The following is a 23,307-nucleotide window of genomic DNA, read 5'->3' on the forward strand; positions in this document are numbered from 1 at the left end:
TGCTTGACAAATGAACTACGAGAATGTTTCATAAGCTGACTTGACTCACAACTGAAAGACGATAAATTAGATAGACATGGAACTATCTTCTAAAGCTTCAATTAACTAGGATGTTCCAAACGATTATGAAGGAGAGTCAGAGATTTCGAAACAATGCATGCAATAGGGGCAGAAAGTAAATTGAGATGGTAGAGGCCCTATGACTCATGTCCTGTGCCAATCATCCGTCCCGTGTCTCGAACTTGTATAACAACAGAAGAATGATCAAAAGTGATAGAACAATTTAAAGACCAGGTAAGTTTACAGATAGGCATAAGATTAAAAGGACAACTAGGAATATAAAGAACATAGTCTAAGGCTAGGATGGAAGTGGATGTGCACAGCCCATGGCTTTAACAATTGTTTTGGACCCATTAGCCATAGTGACAGAGGATAGAGATGTAGTAGTAGTAAGGTGAGAAAGTAAGTGAGGGTTACCAGAAATATGATCAGAAGCACCAGAATCAAGTACCCAAGGCCCTATAGGAGAAGACTGAGTGAGACATGCAACTGAATTACCCGAGCAAGCTATGGAGGTGATAGAGGAAGAAGACTGTTTATTTGCTTGATACTTAAAATATTCCCCATAATCAGCACTAGTGAGAGTCAAGGATTGTTGAATGTGCCCTCATATGATTTTGAATGCGAATCAGGGTGATTAGACTGAACAACATTAGCAGCCCGAGAAGGGCAGCCATGCAACTTGTAGCATTTCTCCCTGGTATGCCCCCACCGATTACAGTAGCTACAGTTAGGTCGACCTCCCCTACCACCACGGTCTCCCTATCTCGCTTATAAGTGTTCTAAGTTTAAGAAGCCAACACTAAAGAGTCAACCAAGGGAGATCTTGTCATAGCACCAAGAGAGGAGACGTGAAGTAATAGAGCAAACACTTCATCAAGAGATGGCACAGTAGCATTAGCTAGAATCTGATCTCGTACTGAAGTGAGATTTGGGTTGATAGCAACAAGAGTAAGAACCATGAAAAAATTGTCTCGTTGTGCCTGATCTTCTACTACAAGCTTGCCAACAGGTAATAACAAATTAAATTCATCCTTAAGAGAAGCCATCTTACCAAGGAAATCTGACATACCCATATCTTGTTGTTTGAGAGTAACCATATTGGACACAACAGAATATAAGCGCTGGATATCATTTGTGTAAAGTAATTTGGTTTGGCTCCATACCTCAAAACAAATTTTGTATATTTTATAAATAGGGTGAAGGGGAGGGTCAATCATCTGCCATAATAAACTATATAATAAAACATCAGTCTTTACCCAAATTGCCTTATCTTCTTTGATATCTTCAACCTTAGTAGTCAAGTGATCCTCCAGGCCTTGCCCCATACACCACAATTCAATAGAAGAGGCCCAAGAGGAGTAACTAGAGCTACCTATTAACTTTTTAGTTGTGATAGGAGGAAGAGAGAAGAATGAAACATAACTTGATTTAGAGCTGGACCCCTTAGTAGACATATTCAAGGTATGAAAGAGATGAAGCTGATCTAGACAGTAGCAAAAAAAATTTCGATGATAGAGAATGTTTTTCAACAATGGTGATGACGTGGCAGGTGTTGGATAGTGATGAGACCCAAGGTAATACTCAACGGCGTTGTCTGAGGCTACTGGTACTGGCTGTGAGATGTCACGCTAGTTAGAGAAAGAGATCGGAGAAGAAGCTGTTGGAAATACAATCGGTGTGTGGAGGCATGTGTGGCGGAGAACAGCAACGAACTTTTGGGGTTTTGCCAATGACAAAGAGACGATCAGGCTGGTGTGGTTGGATTTTTAAATCAACACCAAATGGAGGTTACTTGAACTTCGCTGGAAAAGAGCACCAAAAAAAAAAAAAAAAAAAAAAAAAATTTTAGGGTTTCTGATTTCTGAGCTCTAATAACATGTGAAATTAGAATAAGGTTTTCTACTATTTCTTGATATTTTGTGAATAATGTACAACCATTATATATACACCCAGTAATCAGCAAAAATGGAAATGAAATCATCCTATTCCTAATAAGTTTGATCCTTGTCTCCAATGTGATAGTGTACAACTCAATATCTTAATCCTAACATAATTCTGTACAACTCAACACATTATTTATAGAATATGAATTAATATTTAATCATATTTTTTTGGTAAATAAAAGTTTATAACATTCAATGGTTTACAATTTTTTTTTTTTTTTTTTTTTTTTTAATGTAATCTTTGCTTATATAAGCTTCCAAAATCTTTGCAATAAGGTTATGGAAAAAAATTAGAAAATATTGTGATACAGTACAAGGTTAAAGGAAAACTAAAAAGATGTAATAATAATAAAAATTACTAGATAAAGGTAAATTTTAGTGTACATTTTTAATAATTTTTACAACTACTTGTTTTTAATTATTATTTTTGTTTTTATTTTCAGATAAAAAATAAACTTAATAACTTCTTATTTTCATTAAAAAAAAAAAAAAAAAGACCCTTATATAATACCTTGGCTCTGTGTTTAACTATATGTCTTTCACAACACGCAAAAATAAACTTCATTTCCTTTAGCAAAGCTTCGTTACCAAGGTTTTTAGTGTAAAGAAGAGTAAACAACATGTTCCCACATGAGGTTTAATGAAATAGTAAGTTTTTACCCCTGGTTTTATTTACTCTAGATCCCCACCCTTAAAGTAATGCTGTTTCAATTATTTTAATAGTGAAAGGTTAAAATGGTTATTTACTCCACCTCCACCCCTCCACCAACACCTCATCCTCTAGCACCAAAGCTTCCATCGTGTCCAGATAACAACTCCACCTCTTCCTTTTACTCCACCATCACCATCAATACCACCCCTAGCCCTGCCACCAACTCCAAAGCCTCCACCTTCATCTAAATCACCTCCAACATCTCCTCCTCCACCGCCACCAAAGCCTCCACCTCCACCACCTTCGGCTCTAGCCAAATCTCACATTTCCACTGCACAACATCAGGGAAACCCCTTTCCCAATCTTAAAGCAAAACCAAAAGGCTTTTACCCAAAAAAAAAAAGAACTCCGCCTCCCTTTTTTTTTTTTTTTTTTTGTGATCTTCCGATTGGAATTTTGAAAAAAAAAAATTCACACTCCCAAACAAACAAATTAGAAATCAAATTCAACCAAACCCCATTCAATCACACAATCAACTCAATCAAACTGTGATTCAATAAAAAACCAAAGCAACACGACTGCAAGTGGCGCGTGATAGGGCATTGGTAGCGGGGTTCGACCGGTAGGCTTGATGGGGGCAGTTTACAACGGTGCTAAGTTGCAGCATGAAGTCGTGGCTTGGGGTTACACGATGTAGAGTTGCACGACCTGATAGAAAGAAGACTTGGGTGATGGGCGGTGAGCGCCGTAGCCAGATAGTGTCGGGGTTTTGCTGGGGATGGCAAGGGGAAGCAGTCGGTGGTGTTAGGTGGGATGGTTAGCACTAGGGGCTGGCCTGGTGGTTGCGCAGAGGCTAGAGGCGACCACCTAGCTTGAGGCACCTCAGTGACGCCTACGACTTTCACTTCGTGATCGGGCCATTCAAGCCTTAGTCATCATTTGGGGAGCCTCACCTTTGTTCTCCAATGTCGGGAATGGCCAAAGTGGCTTGAGAGCTTGTGGTGGCACTAAGGAGCAGGAACCAGGAAGATGCAGGATTTAATTTTCTTTTTTTTTTTTTTATGGGTTTTATGATTTTTATTAGATTTGGAAATTTACAGATAAAATAAAGGGGCATTATGGTGATTTCATAAATTTATTATGGGTATATATAATAAATTATGGGGGCATTAATTCTTGGTTTTTACATGTTCACTCATTTTTTTATTGCTAAATAATCAAAAATCAAAGGTTCAAGGGCAGTTTAGTAATTGCAATCTATGCACATCTATCAGAACCTAACAGTAGTTAACGGTGTTATTATAAGGGTAGTAATCTAGAATAAATGAAATCAAGGGTACCAACTTAGTATTTTTCTAAACCTCGGATGGGAACATGTCGTTTACTCTGGAAAGAAACTAGAGGGTTATTGAAAGTTTCGATCTTTTAGCCACAAAAAGGCTTTGACTGTGCTAGCATTAAGGTTAGTTGCTTTGGCTTCTGGCTTCGGTTTTTTTTTTTTTTTTTTTTTTTCTTTGCTTGTCTCTACATTTGGGGTATTACATTGGGGACAATGTAAGTTTTTTTTGTCGGTATTTTCTTTCATTTGTAATATGAACTGGTATGCCCAACTTTGATTAACTTAATGTTCATTCTTGCTTGTTTCTTCATATCTTGGTGTCTCTTCTTGCTCTTTGAGGTTACAAATAGTTTTATTAGTTTAAAGTTGATGCCTTTCGAGTTTGCTTTCGGTATTTGCATCAACTATTATAGCTTTGGTTTATCTGCCTGTCTTCAGTGCTTTCTTTTTTGTAGCAATGCAATGTTTTGTAACATTTAGAAGTTATTATTTTGTCGCAAGTGCATCTAACATCTCAGGAATTAAGTGTTACAATTTAGCTTTCTGGCTAAGGTGTTTGTGTCTTGCTTTCTTCGGAATATAATTTGTTTTAGAGATTTTGCTCTTCCCAACTTTGGATATGTTCTGGATATTAACGTTTATTTTAGAAAATTGAGATATTACTGATGCTGAATGCAATTTTTTTTTTTTGGTGGGTATGGAGTGGAATATTTTTACATATCAAGAGTAGATTTTTGGTTTCAATTCTGTTTATGAGAAGCAGGCCTTTTGTTTTGACTAAAGAGAGCATAGATTGGTACTTATTTTGGGGAATTAAATGTTCAAATTTTGTCAAGGGTTAAAGAAAAATTAAGTTTGTTCTGGGATAGAGATGGGAGTGTGGGTACTCTGGTCCTTTGCTTTTGGGGAATCCTGGACGTTTACACTTTTCTGCTTTATAGAACAAAATTCATCTGTTCTTCTCCTGTTTGTTTTATTTTTCGATGCCTCTTAGTTTCTCCTTTTTTGTAATTTTCCATAGTTTAGATCCTAAGCTTGTTTCCTAGGGAAGTCTCAAAAGTTGAGAATATCGAATTTGTTTTTCTTAGACTTAAATATTAATGTCGAACTCTTACATATCAGATTATACTTTTTGGTCGAGTGGTAACTTCACATGCTATATGTGTGATGCAGCTTATATCTGATTATCTATCTTGGTTCTAGTCACTTCACTTTTCCCATCTCTTGGTTTTTTCTATCTGGTCCATGTGAGTTAAATGTTAAAACAACGATTTGAGATAATTTTGTTTCAACTGTTAAGAATTAGGCAAGGCTTCTTGTATTTAGCGGAGGAACTCTTTATTTCTGAACCAACATCTCAACCCCATAGTATTTTGCAGAGATGGATTCATCGACTTCTAAAGGTGGTATGAGAAGGCTTCCACCTACGGTGGCCTCGGCTACCTTAGATGCTGAACTTCAACAAAGCCATGGATAAGGACCGTTAACATCAATGCATTTAACTACCTCAGGAAGATCCCAATAAGACAGTGATCCAAGCATGCATTCAATCCTAAATTGAAGGTCGATCACAGGACTAAGTCTAACAATATGTTCAAATCTTGGAATGCTTGGCTCAATGAATCCAGGACCTTATCAATTATGAGCACGCTTGAGATGATAGGGACCATGAGGTCCATGACTGTGCAAAGGATTGATGATAGAAGAGTTGAGGCTGAAAAATGGAACACTTCGATACCTCATAGTGTACAAAGGGTGATCGACAAAGGTAGTAGATGGTTGAAGAAGGACAAAGATGAAGGAAAGAAATTGACCACCACTTGTGGAATATATGGGAAATTGGGTCATGTTAAAAGACGATGTGTAAACACCAACATGCCAAAGTCAAAGAAACGAAACATAAATGACCCTGTAAGTGTTTATAATAATCTTCATTTTGTCAATATAAACATATATATGATTAATAATATACACAAATCCAAGAAATTTATTTAAATATTTCAAACAATTTTACGTTTATATTATTTTTCCTGATTTTATTTCATCATACAAAAAGATTTTTAAGAAATAATAACAATCAATTTAGGATTATGGTTGAGACTAAACAAGGAGAGTGCAGTGGGACAAATTTTAGTACAGTCTTGTTATCCCAAAAGAAGAGCCAAACATAAGAAGAAGACTAAAATTAAAAAAGATTATGGTTGTGCTCAAGAAAGAGTCCAAAATATCATGGATTACATTAATTTTTAAATTCTTTTTAATATTCTTAGTGTTAATAAATGCTTCTTTTCCATTAATTTTTAATTTTTTAATCACAAATTTAAATTTATGTTAAAATTAATTTTTTATGTGACGATAATCTCTTATGTGACTATGTTATCTTCATGAATAATCTTGTTAACAATCCCAAGGATGTGGAACTGCTTGTTTGACAAGAAATTATTGAAAATCTACTTGGGGATAGTGAAACGAGTGTCAACTCTTTTTTCATAAACTTGTGGAACAGGCTACTTATGATTTTTATTATTTCCAGTTTTCTTCTCTTGTTGAAGATCTGAATGCGTATTGCAGAAGACCTTGGAGCAAGTGGAAGGGAAATTTGAAACAGCATATTTTGAGAACTCCATGGACTGCCATTTCTATCATTTTTGCTGTCATTCTTTTCCTACTTGTATTCACTTTAATACAGGCCGCATTTGTGTCCTAAAGAAAGAATATATAGATTTCTATCATTTATTGATACCAGAATGTTAAAAGAGTTATTCCTGGCATGCGTTCTCTTTTATGATCTATAATAGATGTTTTGGTTGAGAAGAGGTTTAAGAATACTACATACTTTTCTTCTTGCTAGGAATTGAATTAATTGATTTAGTCTTTAGGAATATTTACCTTTAGTTTAGATATAGATCTATTTACTAATGTTGGGGTCAATTTAAGAATATTAATAAAGATTTAAGAATATTAATGCTTTATTCTTAAGCATTTTCTTCAAGAATTTCATTCTAAATTCTATATAATTGAATCATTTGTTTGCTGGGACTAAAAATAAAACGATCTATTGTAGCTTCAACAATTAGACTCACTCAGTTTTATATTTGGTATATGAATGTAATGCAAAAGCAGAAATGAAGGTTGGATCTTCAGCTTGAAATTGTAAGTATGCAAATACTCTCTTATATATAGTAAAACCTTTCTATAATGATACTCTAAATATGAATAAACTCTACATAGTCATAAAAAATTATAATCCTAATTTGGGATAGTTATAAATAAGAATATACTTCACATTGTAATAAGTTATAATTTTTCTAATTCCCGCCTTAAGGAAAGTTGCCTCTACATAATTATAATTATCTGTATATTATAAATAAATATATGTTATGTTACATTTAAGGTTTAAGATAAAATAAAAATGTTTATCTGAAATTGTTTGGGACAATGATTTATGCTTTAGAGTTGTTACCACATCTTTTATCTTATGATTACGTAATACCTCGCTAGATTGGACACCTTCTTGTTGAGACAAAAATATTTTTAGCTTCTCAAGCATGTTTAGAGCTTCATAGCAAGAAACTTTTTGTATTTTCGTATTACCATCCTTAGGATTATTTCCTTTTTCTTCTTGTCTAATTGTAGTAATAATTTCTTCTTTGGTTATAATATATATTATTTGTTGTTCATTTGGATGATCGAGCAAGACATTAATATCCATTTGATTAGTGTAGTGAAGATGTTGAATCTGATCTCTCAATTCCGCAATGACTCTTTTATTCTTCTCATCCACTTCATTTATAACTTGCAATTCATTGACACCATAGATCCTAATTTTGCAGTGCTTAAAACCATTGGTAATTGTCTGTGGCTTCACATGAATTGACCATGTATAAACTGTATTTACAGTTCCATCAATGACACTTATCTTTGTTGGTTCCAAGACACGATCTTCTATCCATTTCAAAAATAGCCAATTGAAGCACTGAATTGAAATCATAATACTACTAAAATATGAATTGAAATCATAATACTATAATACTAAAACATGAATTATAAAATAAGAAATCAAAACAATAATTTTTGTAACTACACCTCCATTAAGTTATAACCTTCTCATAGTAATAAAATTAGTTAGTCCCACCATCATGACTAAAGAGAGGTTTTACTGTATATGTTTGTTTTATTGATTGAAACAATTATCATATATTGTTGAGATACATTCTTTGTTCATTTTCCTCTATTGTGATTTTTATTTTCTTGCCTTTCAAACTTTAATAAGATTGTGCGCATGTACATATATAAATTTCATTATGATTTATGGTTTTATTTATTGTAAGACTTGAATTTGTTTTATCATTCCTTTTCATCTTAGCAGAGGAATATGTTAAGTTAGATATAAAGCATAAGAAATATTAAAAGATCTATACTGCTATGCAATGAATTTTCCCTCCCTACATTATGTGAAATATAGTGTTTATGGTTGAGTCCTTGACACCCATGTGGGCTTAGCCGGATAGTTGATATGGTTTGTTCCTATGAGATTTGGGGATTGAGCCTCCTCACGGTCACCTATATGGCCAAAGACCATTGTTTCTCACTTCCCAAATATTGTAGTGTTTGGTTGGGCTCCACTGTCAAGCCAAGATTAAGAAGAAAATTAAATCATTATTTTAGCATTTCATAATTTATCTAAATTACGAAGCAATAAGAGAACATGCATAATTTGAGTGTGCTTATTATGGCTAATCACTGTGTGTTGGCCAGTAACATTTGCACATCCATCCAAGTGCAACTGCATTTTTCAAATGAGAACCAATTAAAATAATAAAAGACTCCACCTCTTCGTGTCTCGTGATTTTTCGACCACCTTCTGATGATCTCCTTTGCTCTCTCTGTGTATAATCCAATTAGCTACTCTTTTAGGTTTCATTGTCTTTGCTACGAAACACATTGCTGTACATTATGGATTTTTCCCAGGAGAGGTTGAAGAAAGAAAAGGCAAAGGCACACCTTTATAGAATTATAAAGGTTGGTCCTCTCAATCTTTGTTGTGTTAATACTAAATTTATTGATTATAGTTAATATTGACACCAAGTTGAGCATATCTTCTTAGTTGTTATATGATATCTCTAGGTTCCATGAGATGAGGACCTTGTGGAACAAATTGGAAGGCATATATATTTTGATCTTGTGGATCATGACAAAGTAAGGAGTTTCCGTACTCAAGAGTAGATACATTTTTACCTCTTCAAGGTACCATCTTTTTGGAGTATCTAATGTGTTTCTACCAGCAATTGTGATGTTTTTATTTTAGTGAATTTACACTCCATCTCTACCTCATTGACTCTATATATGTTGCATTAGTGTGGTTTTTCAATGTATTGAATCAGTGACTTGATGTGATGGATGGTATGTGCAGCAAGAGGTTGCTAAATAGTTTGGTATTCTAGTGCAACTTCAGTGGTTTTGGCTATGTGCAAAGTGCCAGAACCATACATACCGCCCTAATTGGTTGTTGACACCTTTAGAGGAAACACAAACTGTAAGTAGTTTTGCTTGCTATTACTACCTTATAGTTACTGTTTTAAGAGTTTTGTGGTAGGTTTGTTTAGTTTCGGGCAACGCCAAATTTGTTCAAGGGACTCCTTGTGATGTAATAATTATAACAAACATTCTTCTTTTGGGCCATTGCTAATATGTTGCTTGCAATTGTCTATATTAGGCAAATATGTAATCCGATTTGTAATTTCCTCATGAATTAATATCCATATGTTTCCTTGGAAGAACCAATGAATTGTTCTTTATTTATTCAGGATTATGATCTTGATCATTTGTTTCAGTGTATGTGCTAATTCCCATCCACTGTATTTCTTTTCTACTTTTGCTAACGGTACAACACTTTGTGCTAGTTGTCACAAATCTATAGTTTTTATGTTTTAGGTTTTCTATATGAAAATATACATTTCAATTTTGCTATGCATTTGTCATGAGATAATTGATGTTCCTTATCTCCAGCATTATGTTTTATTTCTGCAATATTGTATCAAATTTTCATTAGCTTTGGTGTTGATGCTATGATACCTTGCTGGAAATGCATCAACATTGCAGGTTTCAGTTGGAATTGTTTTTGGATCCTGTTGAAGTTAGTTTGCTGCAGGTGGTCCAACGTGCATGGTTGTAACATTTTGGTGTATTGTAGTAGAATGGCTTAAGTGTAATTAAATTAGTATTATGATGTGTTTTGTGTATGCAGAATTAGTTGATAAGATTTAAATTTAAATTTGTATACGTCTGCTGTAGTAGTTGAAACAGTAGAGAGTTGTTAAATTGATGTATATATTGCTCAAGTTGAATGAAAAACTAAGACTTTTGCATACATGTTTTGATTACTCTTTTATCTTTCCTTTTGCATTCTCCGGCCAAGAACCATCAAATGGTATCAGAGCCACCCACAAAAATCTAAAACCTATTGCATCCAACCATCAACTTCAACTCAAGAACACTTTCTATTTTCAGCAAAAACCAGCCTGCATCTGCTCATTTCTCCTCTTTGCGACAGACACAAAAAACAAAGACATGGCAACTCAGTCTGCTTTGATGGCACCATCGGTGTTCAATGGGGGAACACTATCACATATGGGCTGTTAAAATGAAGGCCTTCCTAGGGGGTCAGGGACTATGGCAGTACGTGGAAGAAAACAGACAACCGCCTCTATTAGGATAGAATCCCACTTTGAATCAAATGAGCCTGCATGAGGAAGAAATAGCCAAAGCACTGAGAGCTCTCTCTCACATTTATGCAGTAGTGACGAACCTTGTATTCACAAGGATCATGGAATATGAGACTCCAAAGGAAGCATGGGACAAGCTGAGAGAAGAGTATATGGACAATACCACAACAAGGAACATGTAGGTGCTCAATCTAAGGAGAGAATTTGAGATGCGAAGGATGTAGGAATCAGGAAAAGTCAAGGATTATGTTGACAGATTAATGAGTGCTGTCAACAAAATAAGGCCAATGGGAGTGGAGTTGACAAATAGGAGAATGGTGGAAAAGGTTTTGGTGAGCTTGCCAGAGAGATTTGAGTCCAAAATCTCTTCCCTTGAGGACTCTAAGGACATGACTCAGATCACTTTGACTGAGCTTGTTCATGCTTTCCAAGCTCAAGAGCAAAGAAGACTCTTGAGGCAAGAAGACACAAGTGAGGGAGCAATGGTAGCAAACCAAAAAGGCAAGCCTACACAATGAGAAAATAAGAGGTATGCTGGGGATAAAAATGGGAAAGAAAAGAGTAACAATCAGTAGGAGAAGTCAGGTGGAGTGAAGGAGTTTCCAGCTTGCACTCACTGTAAAAAGAAGGGACATTTAGAGAAGAGGTGCTGGTTCAGACTAGGGATATAATGTAGAAGTTGCAAACAATTTGGGCACATAGAGAAGGTTTGTAAGAACAGGGGAAGCCAACCAACATAGCAAGCTTGGGTTGGAGAAGACCAGCAGCAATGTTAGGAGGTTGAACAACTTTTTGTGGCCACTTATTACACAATACAAACCAACAATGAAGCTTGGCTAATTTACAGTGGCTAGACCAACCATATGGTTGCAGACAAAGTTTCATCAACCTGGACAGCTCATATTGTTCCAGAGTTAAAATAGGAAATGATGATTTCATAGAGGTCAAAGAAATATGAGATGTGACTGTCCAAACCTTGTCAAGTACCAAAATCATTTCTCATGTATTGTATGTGCCTAAGATTAGCCAAAACTTATTGAGTGTTGGGCAAATGTTAGAAAAGGGTTATTCTCTACATTTTCAAAATCAAGCATGCACCATATTAGACCCTGAAGGGACTGAATTGATGTGTGTAAAAATGTTGGGAAAAAGCTTCCCGGTTGAGTGGAAAAACTCCAACAACTTAACCCTATCATCTAAGCTGGAAGAGTTTGAAATCTGGCACAAGAGACTTGGCCATTTCCTCTATAATGGCCTCAAAGAGTTAAAGAATAAGAATATGGTTCAAGACTTACCTAAGATTGAAGAGAAGAGAAGCCTCTGCAGTGCCTGCCAACTTGGTAAACTAAGTAGGCCACCATTTCCCTCGGATTAGGCTTGGAGAGCAACAACAAAACTCTAGCTGATCCATACTAATGTTTGTGGCCCTATGTATACTAAATCAATAAGTGGGAGCAAGTACTTTGTGCTTTTCATAGATAACTTCACACAGATGACATGGGTATAATTTTTGAAACAGAAAATAGAGGTACCTGCTGTATTTAGAAATTTCAAACTGCTGGTGGAGAATTAAGCTGGAACAAAGATCAAATCCATAAGAAGTGATAATGGAACTGAATATACATCAAGAGAATTCAGTTCAATTTGTCAAAAGGCTGGAATTAGGCACCAGTTTACTACTCCTTACACCCCACAACAGAATGGGGTCAGTGAAAGAAGAAATAGAACCATCATGGAGATGGCTAGGTGTATGATGGCAGAGAAGTAGCTCTCTAAAGGTTCTGGGTGAGGCTGTCAATACAGGAGTTTATCTCCTGAATAGATTGCCAACTAAGGTAGTCAAGGGGCAAACTCCAGCTGAGGCTTGGAATGGAATTAAACCAGCAGTGAGCTACTTGAAAGTGTTTGGGAGTGTGTGTTATGTTATGGTTCTAATAGGGAAGAGAACAAAGCTTGATGATAAAGTTGAGATTGGTATATTCATTGGCTACAGCAATCAATCAAAAGGGTACAGAGTATACATCCCTGAGTCAAAGAGAATTGTGATAATAAGGGATGTAAAGGTGGATGAAAATGCAATGTGGAATTGGGAGAATAAGAAGATTGATGCTGACTGCAAAGTGCAACAGCCAACCAAAAACTTATTTTAAGAAGTTGAGACTAAAGAGGATGAAGAACCTCCAGTTAGAGGGACTAGAACCTTGGCTGATGTATATGCAAGGTGTAATGTGGCAGTGCTTGAACCAAGAAATTATGTTGAAGCTGTTGAATTAGAAGCTTGGAGGAATGCAATGTAGGAGGAGATATCTATGATTGAGAAAAACAATACCTAGAGGCTTGTTGATAGACCTGAAAACAGGAAAATAATTTAGGTAAAGTGGATTTACAAGCTGAAGGTTAATCCTGATGGTTCAGTCTATAAACACAAGGCAAGACTTGTGGCTAAAGGTCTTGTACAACATCAAAGGGTGGATTACTTTGACACATTTGCTGCGGTGGCTAGACATGACACTATTAGATTAATCCTTGCTATGGCAGCCCAATTTGGTTGGAAAATCTTCCAACTAGATGTTAAATCAGCATTTCTGAATGGTTGCTTGAGTGAGGAAATTTTTGTAGAGCAACCAGAAGGTTATCAAGTGAAGGGTGAAGAAGGCAAAGTGTATTTGCTAGAGAAGGCCTTGTATGGCCTAAAGCAGACACCTAGCCTGGTACAACCACATCAATGATCACCTAAGCAGTCTAGGATATGTTAGAAGTCCTAATGAACATACTCTTTATGTTAAAGAGGCTAAAGGTGACTTGATTGTGATATCCTTGTATGTGGATGATCTGCTGATTACAGGGAGCAATCCAGACCAGTTTAGTCAGTTTAAAAGGTCCATGCAATCTGAATTTGAGATGACAGATTTGGCAAAGATGACATACTTTCTTGGTATGGAGATTGTTCAATCCAAAAATGGAATCTTTGTATGCCAAGAAAGGTATGCAAATGAGGTTCTTATAAAGTTTGGCATGGAAAATTCCAAACCTGCAGACACTCCACTGGTTTCTAATTTGAAGTTGAGCAAGAATGATGGTGAGAAAAGAGTAGATGAGGGACTGTTTAGAAGTCTGGTTGGATGCTTGCTGTACTTAATAGCCACACGACCAGATCTCATGTTTTCACCAAGTTATCTCTCCAGGTTCATGAGTTGTCCAAGTGAATTGCATTATAGGGCAGCCAAGAGGGTGTTAAGATATGTGAAAGGAACCTCCAGACTTGGCATTTGGTTTAGAAGGGCTGAAAATCTAGAGTTGTTGGGCCATATTGACAGTGATAGGGGAGGATCGCTTGATGACATGAAAAGCACCTCAGGTTATGTATTTTATATTAATTCTGGTGCAATTAGCTGGCTGTCAAAGAAACAAGATACTATGACACAATCCACAGCAGTGGAAAAATATATTTCTGCTACAGCATCTGTAAACCAAGCTGTTTAGCTTAGAAAAGTGTTGGCAGATTTGAAGCAAAATCAGGGAAGCCCAACTCCAATTTTGTGTGACAACAAGTCGGCTGTTGCCATGGCCAAAAATCCAGTTCTTCATGGCAGGACCAAGCACATTAAGATAAAGTTCCATGCTGTAAGGGAGGCTAAAAACAATGGAGAAGTTACTTTAATTCACTGCCAGGATAAGGACCAAATTGTAGACATTATGACCAAGCATTGCCTAAAGCCAAGTTTGAGGAACTTAGACTCAAACTTGGTGTTTCCAACAAAGCTATCAAGGAGTGTTCATGCAGTGATACCTTGTTGGAAATGCATCAACATTGCAGGTTTCAGTTGGAATTGTTTTTGGATCCCGTTGAAGTTAGTTTTTTGCAGGTGGTCCAAGGAGCATGGCTGCAACATTTTGGTGTATTGTAGTAGAATGGCTTAAGTGTAATTAATTCAGTATTATGATGTGTTTTGTGTATGCAGAATTAGTTGTTAAGATTTAAATTTAAATTTGTATATGTCTGCTGTAGTTGTTAAAACAGTAGAGAGTTGTTAAACTGATGCATATATTGCTCAAGTTGAATGAAAAACTAAGAATTTTGCATACATGTTTTGATTACTCTTTTATCTTTCCTTTTGCATTCTCTGGCCAAGAACCATCATTTGGCAATGTATTCTTCCATTTTGTCGTAAGGGGGTCATTATTCCAAATGGTTTTACTGTATAAATTGGGCACTTCTTTTAGTGGTTTTAGTGCCTAAGGATGTGAAGATATGATTGCCTAATTTAATTTTTTTTTTTAATCTTGGTATTTTAGGTTGGGCAGCTAAGGTGGATATCGGATAAGGTTCATAATGGAGCATTGAAGTTGCTTTTGGAAATAGAGCGTGGACTGGTAATCCTTTCCTTCCTATTTAGGCTTTCTGGTTTCTTCCTTGAACTATCATCATATTTTAAGTGATCTTACTGATGTTATTTCTATTATTTTTAAAGAAACATGGAAATTATATTGAAAAAAATTACTGGATACATGTAGGCAAGTGTCCACTAGCAGAATAGAAGCATCCCTCAGTGAGGCTACTACTATAAAGTCGATATGCTGATTTCTATAGCTATCTGTATAGTATGATAATACCAAAATTACCTGAAGCTAAACAACCCTCAAAAATATTTAATTTAGAGTTGCTTACCAATCAAAACAAATGTTATTTACGTTTGTATTTTCTATTCAGGATTTACAGCCTATTGCTCCACTTGACAAGACAAAAGAAGATATATTACTTTTCTTCAAGTTTTATGACCTTGCGAAAGAAGAGCTACGGTACTTTGTCGTTTTCTATTGTATATTTTTGTTTGTGAGTGCTATGTTTTTTTCTATGATAACAGTTATGTTGGAAGGCTTTTTGTGAAGAGTACTGGTAATTCGGTGGAATATTTGTTGGTTGTTTTAGCATGTAATGTGGTTATACGGGAGAGAAAAGAGAGAAAAACCAGAGAGAGGAAGAACTTGTATATTTCTTAATATTGCAGAAAAAATTACAGCAGACTTTCATAAGCATAGAGACAACTGTTGTACCTAATCACGAAACATATTTTAGTCCAAATAACTTCCTAACCATACATTCTTATCAACTCTGATTACATCACATTTAATTGATACAAAGTTGGCAACCAAATGCAAGCCATATTCACCAAAATATATCACTTCAGCATGCCTACAAACCAGCTACGTGAACTACTCTAGACCAGCTTCCAAACTTCAAACTCTTCTCTTTTGTTGCCAAATCACAGCTCCAGCATAATCCAAATATTGTTTCAAGCAAACTATCACTTCTTTGAACACTCCTCCTTGATATTTTTGCTTGGGACACCAAGTTTAAGCTTCAAGTCTTCAAACTTGGACTTACATAAGGACTTAGTAAATATGTTAGCCAATTGCACTTCCCCCTTGCAGTGTGTCAATCTGATTTCTCTGGATTGCTCAGCCTCCCTTACTGCATGAAACTTGATTTTTATGTGCTTGGTTCGACCATGCATGACTGGATTCTTTGCCATAACAATAGCCAATTGATTATCACAAAAAATTTTAGTAGGCTCACACTGTTTTACCTCCATAGCCAATAAATTTCTCAACCATATGGCTTCATTTACTGCAGCAGCAGCTGATATGTATTCAGCCTCTGTAGTGGATTGAGCCACTATTTCTTGTTTCTTGGAAGACCAACAAAAAGTACCATGATTTAGTAGGAAAACATACTCTAATGTGCTTCGCATGTCATCACAGGAGCCTCCCCGATAACTGTCTGCATAGCCTATCAATATGAAATTTTTAGATTCCCTGAAACAAATTCCATGATCTACAGTTCCTCTAATGAATCTGAGCACTCTCTTGGCTGCTTTAAGATCCTCCTCACTTGGTTTACTCATAAATCTTGATAGGAGACTAGTGGCAAACATGAAATCAGGTCTTGTTGCTATTAAATATAACAAGCTCCCAATCATTCTCCTATAATCTATCTCATCCACTAGGGCCGCTCCATCATCTTTGCACAGCCTTTGATTTTGCACCAAAGGTGTGGCAACCAACTTGCATTCATCCATTCCAAATTTCTTAAGCATCTCATTAGCATATCTCCTTTGACAAATGAAAATGCCATCTTGAGATTGATGGATTTCCATTCCAAGGAAATAAGTCATTTCTCCCAAATCAGTCATCTCGAACTCCTTGTGCATTGCTTTCTTGAATTCTTTAACCTGAATTGTATGGTTTCCTATCACCAACAAATCATCTACATATAAGGAAACCATGATCACATCTTTATTGGCTTTCTTCACATACAAAGTATGCTCATTTAGGCTCCTTGCATAACCTAGGCTGATTAGGTAGTCATTGATTCTACTGTACCAAGCTCTTGGAGCTTGTTTTAGGCCATATAAGGCCTTCCTTAGTAAGTACACCTGGTCCTCTTTCCCCTTGACTTCATGTCCCTCAGGTTGTTCAACAAAGATCTCCTTATCCAGCCAACCATTCAAGAAAGCTGACTTGACATCCATTTGATACACTTTCCACTTGAATTGAGCTGCTAAAGCTAGGACTAACTTGATTGTATCATGTCTTATAACCGGGGCAAATGTGTCTTGAAAGTCCACACCATGTTTTTGTGCAAACCCCTTCACCACTAACCTAGCATTGTGCTTCAAAACTGAACAAAAAAGGGTTCAATTTTTTCTTGAAGATCCACTTTACCTAGATCACTTTCTTCCCGGCAGGCCTGTCCACAAGCTCCCATGTTCCATTCTTTTTTATCTTGGACAACTCCTCCTGCATAGCAAGCCTCCATTCCTTTGACTTAGTTGCTTCATGATAAGATGATGGTTCAAGCATTGCAACATTGCATCTCCCATAAATCTCAGCACGAGGTCTGGTTCCTCTGATTGAAACTTCTTCTTCTGTTTCAGAATCTGCCCCATCAACTTGGTCAGCAACTTGCTCTCTTTACTGTGGCTGTGGATCAACCTGAATTTTCTTCTTTTCCCAGTTCCACACTGACCTCTCATCAACCTTTACATCCCTTGAAACAACTACCTTTCTTGACTCTGGAATGAAAACCTTGTAAGCCTTAGATCGGAAGCTATAACCTACCAGAATTCCATCCCTTGCTTTGTCATCAAGCTTTGATCTTTTGATGGTTGGTATGAGCACATAACATAGACTCCCAAAGACTCTTAGATGTTCCACTTGAGGCTTAACTCTATACCATGCTTCAAATGGTGTTTGATCCTTTAAAGCCTTGGTTGGAAGCCTATTCAACAAATACATACTAGTATTGACAGATTCTGCCCATAACTCCTTCGACATCACTTTTTCAGTCAGCAAGCATGTGGACATCTCCATCACTGTCCTATTTTTCCTCTCACTCACTCCATTTTGTTGAGGAGTGTAGGTACAGCTAAACTGATGCCATATTCTAGCCTCCTTACATGTTGATTCAAACTCACTTGATGTGTATTCACCCCCATTATCACTTCTCACAGCCTTGATCTTTTCTCCAGTTGGGTTTTCAACTTCAGCTTTGAACCTCCTGAACACAACAACAACTTCTCCTTTTTGCTTTAGGAAGTACAGCCAAGTCATTCTTGAATGATCACCAATAAACAAAGTTAAAAATCTGGATCCATTTGGGGATGGGGTCTGCATTGGTCCACACACATAAGTGTACATGAATCGGAGCTTTTCAGTAGCTCTCCAGGCCTGGTTTGTTGGAAAGGTTGGTCTGCTAAGCTTTCCTATTTGGCATACTCTACACAAGCCCTCTTTCTCTTCCATTTCGGGTAAGGTGTGTACCATATCTTTAAGTTTCATTTGCCTAAGGCCAGCATAATGGTAATGACCATATCTTTTATGCGATAGGTCTGTGTCATCTGAATTCACTATCATAGCATGAAATTCTGATTTTTTTAGTTCAACAGGGAAGCTCTTCCCCACCATTTTAACATGTATCATCACATTTCCCTCATTATATAATATTGTGCAGTTTTGTTTTCAAAGTGTAGGATGTAATTTCTTTCAAGCATTTGTCCTATACTAAGTAGATTTTGGTTGATTTCAGGAACAAACAACACATTATAAATAATCTTTGTACCTATCATGGTCTGCATAGCCACATCTCCCCTGCCTTTAACATTCACAAGTTCACCATTTCCCACCTTTACACTTGACTAGTATGCTTGATTTAGCTTCACAAAATTCTCCATATCAGGTGTCATGTGGTTTGTACATCCACTATCAATCAGCCAAGTTCCAGCATTGAACTGAACAGCATAGCAGGATGTTGCAAATAGCTGCTCAGATTCTGAATTCTACTGTAGATCTTTAGCCATTTGTGTTTGCTGTGTAGGCTACTGTGGGTTGCTTTTGCAGACCTTTTCAATGTGGCCTAGCTGCGTGCATGCTCTGCATTGAACATTTGCTCCGAACCAACACTTGTACTCAGCATGTTTCTTCTTTTTGCAGTGGGAACATGGTGCAAAACTCTTAAAACTTGCTAGTTTGTTCAACTGATTGCTTACTCTCTCATTTCCTATCTTATCTTCTATAAACTTCTTGTTTCCTCCCTGAGTTGGCTTACTTTTTTGCTGGACAATCAATGCAGCTTCACCACTATCCTCTTGCCTCAGTTTTCTTCTTTGCTCTTGAGCTTGAAGAGCATGGACAAGTTCGGTTAAGGTGATTTGAGACAAGTCTTTGGAATCCTTCAAAGAAGAGATTTTTTATTCAAACCTCTCGGGTAGGCTTACCAACACCTTTTCAACAATTCTTTTATCAGTTATCTCTTCCCCTAGCAACCTTATCTTGTTAACCACATTCATTAATCTATCTACATACTCCTTAACCACTTCAACCTCTTGCATTTTCAATGTCTCAAACTCTCTCCTTAGGTTCAAGACTTGCATGTTTCTAGTTTTGGTACTTCCTCCAAATTCTTCCTTAAGCTTGTCCCAAGCTTTCTTTGCTGTGTCACAAGCCATTATCCTTGTGAAGACTTGATCAGTGATTGGAGCATGTAAATAGGATAAGGCTCTTGGAGCTTTTGCAGTTTCCTCTTCATAGAGTCTTATCTAGTTCAGGGTTGGGTTTGGTCTCAACTGTGGTGGCTGCTTCTCTCCTTCTACATACTGCCATAAACTTTGACCTCTAAAGTAAGCCTTCATCTTAATAGCCCACATATGGTACTATTCCCCATTGAAGGTTGGAGGCAAGGGAGAGGTTGAACTTGCTGCCATGAAGCCTGGTTTTTGATGAGGTAAGGACTAACAGAGAGTGTGCCAAGCTGAAGGCTTTTGCAAGCCCTTTAAGATCAAAGTATTGCTCTAATACTAGTTGTTGGTTGTTTTAGCATGTAATGTGGTTATACGGGAGAGAAAAGAGAGAAAAAACCCGAGAGAGAGGAAGAACTTGTATATTTCTTAATATTGCAGAAAAAATTATAGCAGACTTTCATAAGCATATAGACAACTGTTGTACCTAATCACAAAACCTATTTTAGTCCAAATAACTTCCTAACCATACATTCTTATCAACTCTGGTTACATCACATTTAATTGATACAAATTTGGCAACCAAATGCAAGCCATATTCACCAAAATATATCACTTTAGCATGCCTACAAACCAGCTATGTGAACTACTCTAGACCAGTTTCCAAACTTCAAAATCTTCTCTTTTGCTGCCAGATCATAGCTCCAGCATAATCCAAATATTGTTTCAAGCAAAATATCACTTCTTTGAACAATATTTGGCAAAATGAATCGTGGCGAACTCAAGCTAAGTAGTTTAAGAATTTCTTGGAGATGATTTCCTTTAGTTATGCTTAGACTTGAAGCCAATGTCATCCTTGCCTGTGAGAATAAAATTATGATAATTAGGTGCGCCCTGCCATAGAGTGTGTAGGATACTTACTGGTATGCAACTTGTCTCAAGTCCACTTGTCTGTCTCTCCATGCTTTGGTTATTTGGAGTGACTGGTGAATTAAGGGTTGAGTTTTAATATTGTCTGAGAGGTAAGATCTCTAGTGACTGGATTTTGTGGTTTAAGTCCATTCTAGAGGTTGTATTGGAACGTAGGTTTATTTGATAAGGAATTAGCATGTCATATTTAAATTTGCATGGTTGTATGCATTATTTTGAGGATGGTAGCTTACTCATGTTTTGATATTCAGGAACTTAAGTTTGAGCCCATTGTGATATGCACACCCAATGAAAAGAGAGATACATTTCGAGGTAGCCAGGTAAATGTTATGCATAACAAATATGGTGTGATTTGTTTTCCCTGTGACAATGTTTAACTCCAGCATTGTCTCTGTTGCAGCTTATAGATGAAGATATTGTTTGCTTTCAAAAATCTCATGCAGTTGAAAGTGCTGAACAATATCGCTATCCAAATGTTCCTTCATTTTTGGACTATGTGCATAATCAACAGGTACACGTCCATGGTTCCTATTGTATTCAGAAAGCTAACTTTTCTTTGATATTCATTTTGTTTTATTATTGGTTTACAATCTCCCTGCATTTGTGATTTATCTCTTTGCCTTTTTGTAGTGAACATCTTCCTTGTCATCCCTAGACATTGGGTTTATTTTTTTATAATTAACTGGTATTCATCAACTCATCATTTAACTTTGCTAAATTTTGCATGATTTTGTGTGGTAGGTGGTTGTTCACTTCCGATCTCTTGAAAAGCTGAAGGAAGATGATTTTTGTCTAGAGATGTAAGAGCTTAATATTAGATGAAGTTGAATTCTGTTATTTTACTGCGGATTTATCTTTTTGATTGTGCATTAGTTTATGTATATGTATATTTCCGAGTAATTGTATCTGATGCTATTGTGTTTTGAATGTCAAGGTCAAGGCTTTTTACGTATGATGTTGTTGTAGAAAGAGTAGCTCAGATATTGAATTTGGATGATCCATCCAAAATCAGGCTTACATCACATAACTCCTACTCTTAGTAACCCAATCCTCAACCTATTAAGTACCGTGACGTTGATCATTTGGCGGATATGCTAATTCAACACGACCAGGTAGTACTCATGGTCCTAGTTAATGTGGGATGTTGAAATTTAATGGAAAATGTATTATTATGCTTTTTCTCATCATGTTCTTGGATAGACTTTTGATATATTGTACTATGAAGTATTGGACATTCCTTTGCTAGAATTAGAAAGTCTGAAATTTCTTAAAGTAGCATTTCATCATGATATGAAGGGTGAAGTGAGTATGCTGATCAATTTCTTAAGTTACTCTTAAAAGATGTTGAGCCTTTTTCCTGCTTTTCGGCAGAATCTGTTTGTGCTTCACTTTTTACTTAAATCTAAATTTCTGGAGCAGGTGGAGTTGTCTCATCCTAATGTAGAACTCTGGTTGCTAGAAGTTTTCTATTGTAAGATATACAAGGTCTGAAGTTTTCTATAATGAGATTTACAACGTCTTATTCGCGCGAAGAGATTTAAATTTCTACTTGATTCCTCTCAGAACCTTGAAGGAATTGAAAAAGAAACTCCTGCTGGAAAGAAAGGAGCTGAGGAGGCCACCAGTGAGGTCATCATGTATCTCACTAGGCTTGGGGAAAATTTTAATCGTCAAGTGGAACAGATAGGTTTGCAAAACATATTGGAGAATCTAGCTGCTGCTTTAGAGCTATCTAAAAGGCTCCACTCTACAGGAATGAAGGATTTGAAAAATCATTTATCAGATGAGTTGATGGCATCTATGCCTTCTGAAGTTTCCATTGTTTAGGTTAATACTTAGTTAATTTTCTTCTGTTTATTCTCTTCTCTTTCAGCTTTCCATTTCATATTCTCCTCTTCCTAGGACAAGGTAATCTTATATGCATTTTTGAAGATGTTAGAGAGCAGAATGTCGAATCTAAGTGTTGAGGTTACCTTAAGTTCTAGTAAGTTAGCAGAAGCAAAGGCAAAGCTGAAGAGTTATGAATCATCTGAGGTGGAACTCTAGAGTTGAATCCCTGGAGGCTGAAGTGATCAAGAAGCAAACAGAGAATGAGACTTTGAAGAGCCAAGCTATTGTTTTGAGCAAAAAGCTTCTAGCCCCCAACAGAAGGCTGTATTCCTGGAGGCTGAACTGATCAGGAAGCAAGCAAAGAATGAGGCTTTGAAGAACCAAGCAGAGAATGAGGCTTTGAAGAACCAAGCTATTGTTTCAGGGCAAAAAGCTTCCAGCTCCCAACAGAAGGCTTTATTCCTGGAGGCTAAACTGATCAAGAAGCAACCAGAGAATGAGGCTTTGAAGAACCAAGCTATTGTTTTAGAGCAAAAAGCTTCCAGCTCTGAGCAGAAGGCTCTATTCCTGGAGGCTAAACTGGTCTGTAATGAAGCAGAGAATGAGGTTTTGAAGAACCAAGATATTGCTTCAGAGCAAAAAGCTTCTAGGTCTGAACAAAAGGCTCTACTCCTGGCGCGGACGATTCTAGAGCGGGATAAGTAATCAAAGGATTTGTCTGATGCTACTTCCAAGCTCATTGAAGATTCCAGTGGCTCTGGGGAGTCTAAGGATCAGGGTGCTGATCCACTTCCGTTCCCTTCTTCAA

At 36.7% G+C, this 23,307-nt stretch overlaps 1 pseudogene; it reads left to right on the top strand.

The window, feature by feature from the left end:
- Positions 1 to 1,594: 1,594 nt before the first annotated feature.
- Positions 1,595 to 22,160, top strand: LOC116122438 (annotated as a pseudogene).
- Positions 22,161 to 23,307: the final 1,147 nt, after the last annotated feature.

This window comes from Pistacia vera, unplaced genomic scaffold, assembly GCF_008641045.1.
Source record: "Pistacia vera cultivar Batoury unplaced genomic scaffold, PisVer_v2 Contig134, whole genome shotgun sequence".
NCBI lineage: Eukaryota > Viridiplantae > Streptophyta > Magnoliopsida > Sapindales > Anacardiaceae > Pistacia > Pistacia vera.